Source organism: Nelusetta ayraudi, unplaced genomic scaffold, assembly GCF_046127955.1.
Source record: "Nelusetta ayraudi isolate G7.1 ecotype Tasmania unplaced genomic scaffold, CSIRO-AGI_Nayr_v1 ptg000135l, whole genome shotgun sequence".
In the NCBI taxonomy this organism is placed as follows: Eukaryota; Metazoa; Chordata; class Actinopteri; order Tetraodontiformes; family Monacanthidae; genus Nelusetta; species Nelusetta ayraudi.
In genome coordinates this window covers 12016501-12022500 of record NW_027466185.1, presented here as the reverse complement: position 1 = coordinate 12022500, position 6000 = coordinate 12016501, and the positions used below count along the sequence as shown (strand labels likewise).

The following is a 6000-nucleotide window of genomic DNA, read 5'->3' as shown; positions in this document are numbered from 1 at the left end:
GGTGTGTGTGTGTGAGTGCAAATCGTTGTTTTCTTGGTTTGTTTCTATGTGGCCCTGCGATGAACTGGCAACTTGTCCAGGGTGTCACTCTGCCTTCAACCTATGACAGCTGGGCTTGGCTCCAGCAGACCCCCGTGACCCTGAGCGCAGGAAGAAGCGGGTATCAAAAATGTTATATATTTTGATCTTACTTCTTAACTTTATTATATCTGCTATATATTTATAAAATAAAATAAAAACCTGGCATGTATATTTCTAGTTTTTCTTCTGTGTTTAAGCGGAAAGACTCATCCAAACTTTGTTGCACTTGCATAATGACAAAGATCTTGAAACTTGAACCTGATGTGCTGACACCAGCTTGTGCGTCATACTTTCATAGTGTGATTTATTCCAGCGATGCATTTGGCGAAACAGCCGCCTGACAACATTTTGGAAAGAAGAGGCGCCTTCAAAAAAACTTTCTGATTGGCAATTGTCTCCCAGACATGCTTCCAAAAAAAAGGCCAATCTGAGTTCTTCTTGACAAGGGGATCCAGGTGGCGACGATGTCACAGTTCATATACGCAGAAAAAACAGAATCTTCCGGAAACACATCAGATGGAATATGGATTAAAGTTGCGTCTCTTAGATTTTAGACCTCCAGCTGCCAGGTTTGATATGAATGTTCAGTAAAAAAAATAAGTATTTCCATGGATATCAAATCTAAAGGCAATCAGTATAAGACATGCCCCAATTGGATGATGAGATGGTGTGAAGAAAATTTGTTGTAAAATATTTTTGTCATTGATTGTTCTTGTACATTTTGTTGTTTCATTCGGATGAGATGTCTTTTTTATCTAATTCTGCACATACGGAAATAAATGAAGCATAAATGAAGTAACGTTTCCCTGCATAAAATAAACAACTTATAGTCGTCAATCAATAAAAGAAAGGTACATTTCATTTTTCAAGACTGAATGGTTGTTGCATTGCTGGCATTAGCAATAAAAACCAGTGCACTCTGATAGTCATCGTGCACAGAGTTGTGCCATAACTGGACCGACAATATGGAGGCGTAGGAGGTGACGAAATTTAATTTTAGAGGTGTCACCTCCGTCTTCTCGTCGACATCAGACAGAGCCGTCTGCTTAAGGATGAACCAAAAAAGGAAAGAAAAGTTCTTCCCTCCATGCCTGCAGAATCATGGAGGTTCACTCCTGTATGAGTCACCTGTCAGAGTCTAAATCTGTCACCAGAAAAAGGAAGAAGTCGACTTTCGCTAGCAGGTAATAAGCCTCTCTGGGGGCTGATGAATCCGGCTTGTTTATCAGCCTGGAAATGTATTCATTAATATTGTATGGCTTCTCACACACACACACAAACACACACACACAAACAAACACACACGCACACTACCACATCTGTCTTCCTGCGTCACTGCACAGAGTCCCTGCCTTTGTTATATGTGCCGTCCATGTAAAATGTTTTTCCTTAAAGCTGCGAGCTGCTCCAATTATTCAGCGTTTCACACAAACCTGGCATTTGGTTCTTGAGGCAGATCAGGATCAAAATCTCTTTTCCCCCAACGCTTGTTATAAATAGACTGTTGTGTTCGACACGCAGACGCAGGGATCATTGTTCTGACAGAGATTTCTGTTTCTCATTCAACGACAGCAGGCGAAAAGCTTCGCTGCCATTCGTTAGGACGTAGGCGACCATGAACTGCAGAAGCCTTTGACAGTGGAGGTTTGTTACAAGTGGCCCCCAGTAGAGTGAAATGCAGGATGTCAAATTCATGTGCAAAGATTTGCACAGATGTTTTGAGAAGAACCATGGGACCGAAACATAAACCTGAGTAACACAGGAAGACACAGGCAGCTGGAGATGTTCAACAGTTCTTCCCACCTGGTTGGGTAACACTCACACCAACTTAACAGCACTATAACTTTGTGTACAGTGAGTGTCCTACCAGGCGCACACAAACCAAAACAGGTGCAAAAGTGGCGGAGCTGTATGTGAATGAGGGTTGTGCAGATAAACAGATGTGCTTAATGGACTACTCATGATATTTCCCATTAAATCTTTAGTAAAGGCCCTTTCAGTCTGGCATGACGAACGTGCACGATTCCAGAAATGAAAACTCAGTGATTAGCGCAGCAAGAACACATACGTACAAGCATATTTTTATATATGTACGGACAAAATAAAATCACGTCATCGTTTGATTGAGCAGTTGGTCGCAGTGGCAGGAATCAGCATGAAAAGGGGCATAAAATTGCAGCAGACCTCTGATACAAAGCGTAATCAGTAGCACGCGCGCACACTCGCATCCCCCCCAATGGTACCAAAGGGTCCGGAGATGTGTCCAGAAATAGCCCTGCAACCCCCCGAGATCCATCTAACACCGCGGCAGGGGAAGGCAGGACCGGGCGGTGCTGCTGCACAGAGACTAGAGGCGTTTGATAAATTCACGACAGCCGTGACAAGCTGGCTGAGAGACGCTGATGTGCCCCGATTGTTTCAGTCGGGGATGAGGCCAGACACGTGCACGGACAGACGGACAAATGGGCGGCCTGTTGGTGTGAACGTCCAGACCTCGTCCAGCGTATCAGCACATTGATATTCAACGTTACAATTCACTTTAGAGTTATTAGGAAAAAACAAAAGAACTAAACCAGTGTGGATTTTTTTTTTGGACACTAAAAATGAATAAAACTGGTTCCAAAGGTTTCAGCTTAGAATTAAAAAAACGTGAGGATACAGCTTAAGACAGTAGACGGTAACTAAACCCGAGTATCCTCATATTAAAAGACAAATAAGTGTTGGAGGCGAGTGCACGTGTACGTTCTCATCAAAAGAAACTGCATTATTAGAATATTACAGAACATTACCAGGAGCGATAGCAGCCACAGCGATATTGCTGTGATATTGCTGCGCCGCTCTTTGTGTTGTAATAAAGATGAGGTTATAAAACATAGAAACCTTTAAGATTTCTCCCTTTCATCCCTTAAATACTGGATGAAGTGATGATTTAGTAATATGCTAATACATGTGGTGGAGGAGGAAAAAACCCTGCTTCCTTATTTCAATAAAGCTGAAGGAGGTATTGTTTTTTTTTCTTCTGAATCAGCATGAAAAAGGAATATAATTACCGCGACCTTCTGCGGCTCTGTCAGAAGTTTCATTTGAGTTTGTTTGAACATAAATCCTGAGTCAAAACATTCTAAATAATAATAATAACAAAGACAACACACTAAAAGTTTGGAGCCAGAAAAGCGAAACAGCCACTGGTTGGCGGAACCTTGCTGCTCTCTGCTGCCCCCGCTGGACTCACAGCGCGATGCCCTCAGTCAGCCATGTCGGTTTGAACCACGAATGGATGTTTTATAAGAACTGGATACTGGACTGGCAATATGGCAGCGCGCCAATTTCCTCCAGTGGCCACTCGAGGTACTGCAGAAAAAAAAATCCCGTGGCCCCAAAAAGCATTTTTCCCCACAGACCGCAATACAAAACTAAACGCCTTTAAAACAGCTGACAGGACGACTGTGACCTGAAACGCGACTCATAGCAAATCTTTCTATTGCAGATTTTTCAGTTTAGTCATTAAAAAAATGATAAAGCCAGAAAATCACCAGAAACGTTTATTCCCAGCGTGACGTCACAGCGTCGTACGTGCTGCTGTGTCTCAGCTCGTTCTGATTGGCTGTAAGTCACCTTCTCCAGAATCCTTCTGATTGGCCAAATAGATCATCTGAGCTACAGAGGCATGATGGGAAGTGACACTACTGCGCATGCTCTGTGGGGCCATTAATGCGAAAGTCAAAAACATTTTTGGTGTTTGCGCTGGGTGAGCAACTTCATTGAAATGAATGGGCCGCCATCATGGAGACTGGGAGTGTAATTTGAAGCAGCCTATAATCAATTAAAAGCAATGATCCGATGAAGTTTTCACGGCAGACTAAAGTTATGGGGACGATGAAATGAGGAGCAACGGCAGTCAATAATCAAGGTAATAAAAAAAAAAGCTGCTGCCCACAAAGCAAAAAACACTAGCAACAATAGCAACAACAGAGCGCCGCGTCTCCATCTGCACAGAGAAACTCGGGCGGCAAAACAGTGTTTGTTTTACTTAATGATCTCGCCATCTGCTCGCCATCCACTCGCACAGTCTCGGGTTCACAGGGGGAAAGAGGCGCTCGGCTCGGCGGAGGTGAGAAAACCATCCCTCTGCTCACGCCGCGCCGTGACTCACTGCTGGCGAGATATTCTGAGCGAGGCGGAGGAGAGGGAGGGAGGGAAGGAGGGAGAGAGGGAGGGAGGGAAGGAGAGACGCAGCGAGGCACGACTGCACAGAGGACGCGACCACTCCAAGACAGCTGGGTCCCGCCATGAGCAAGGAGCCATGAGCGAGGAGCCATGAGAGTTTGCGACGTCGCGACTGTTAACCTTGGCGCCTTGACGAATTTTTGCAGCTTTCACCTGAAAGTTTTTTTGTTTCTAACTAAAATGAGTCACTCTTCCGTCGCAAAACTTTTGAGAAGATGAGAAAAATGCAACGGTTATTTCCTTTGCTGGTTTCCCTTTTCAGAAAGTGTGCACACGGGAAAAAAAATAAAAGATTTTGCACAGGAGTTCAAAGCTGCTCCCGCAAGAACCCAAGGACCAAAATAATACTGCACAGATTTAAAAAATAAATGAATCAATAAAAAGTCAGTTTCCACAAAATACATTTTGGTCTGATTTTTCAGGGTTTATGAGAAGACGTGCTTTACATTCGTTCAGCTCTCCCTTCTCCTCCCTAACGTAATTAAATCTTGCCTGGCAACAGTCTGAATGGGAAACGTCACTTGGAAACAATAGGAAAATCCTGATTGAAAACACTGAAGCTAATTGCCCAGCAGTTTGCCAGTTGAGGCACACAAGCGCGTCTTTATCATCTACCATTCTGCAAACTTGACTTCAGCCGTAATTCCTTACAATTAACCACAAAAAAACAGACTGCCGACAGGCTATTTAGGAGAGAGAGAAAGGGGGGGAAAACAATCCTCTGAGGGAAGATAAGCAGCGAGAGTGAGAGCCGATGCGGATATGGCCGGCGAGGACGGAGCGCTAACCAGGACCGACAGCCGTCTGCTGACTGGAGCGGAGAAAATTAATGAGACTTTAAGACGAGTCCAAAACTGATGGGAAGTCTTGAAGAGGGGGGGATGTGTAATTACCCCGGGATGTGCTCAGAGGACGCGTAGACAAACTGGAATGAAAAGATTTCAATCAGAAAAAGGTTCCTCACGGTCGAGCGCAACGACGCCCCCTGCAGTCATGACGTCTCGACACGTCACAGCCGCTACACTCGGCCTCATATTAAACACGCTGACGGCATCAGTGTGCTCTGACCATGACTGCAGCATAAGAAGTGGATACCCGACTGGCAATATGACGGCACAGCTGTTCTTTTCTAGTGGCCAGTCGAAGCACTGTAGCCAAATCCCCATACTGGCCCAAAAAGCATTTTTCCCAAAAAGAAACGTCTGTGAGACGGCAGACTGGGCGACTGTGACCTGAAACACAGTCCATAACAAATCTCTCTATTGTAGAGTTTTAAGTCATGAACTTTTAATCCTTCAAGAAATATATATAAAAAAGAATATTTCAGAATAGTTCAGTTTATCAGAATGAATGGGCTGCCATCTTGGATCCCCAGGGCTCGTTCTGATCAGGCTCATAGAGTCCAAGATAGAGGCCCATTCATTTCAATGAAGTTGCTCACCCAGCGCATACACCAAACAAACTTTGTGACTTATTAATGGGCTCTATGGGCATTAATGGGCCCATAGAGCATGCGCAGTAGTGTCACTTCCCATCATGCCTCTGTAACTCACATGATCTTTGGCCAATCAGAACGATTCTGGAGAAGGACACTTCGAGACACATCAGGACGCAGCCAATCAGGACGAGCCGAGACACAGCAGCACGTACGGCGTTGGAAATAAACTCTTTTCTGGTGATTCTCTGGTGTTT

At 44.5% G+C, this 6000-nt stretch overlaps 1 protein-coding gene across 3 annotated transcripts in view; it reads right to left on the bottom strand.

The window, feature by feature from the left end:
• osbpl10a (oxysterol binding protein-like 10a) overlaps window positions 1-6000 on the bottom strand; it is a 51025-nt gene that overhangs the window by 23791 nt on the left and 21234 nt on the right. The window lies entirely within an intron of this gene.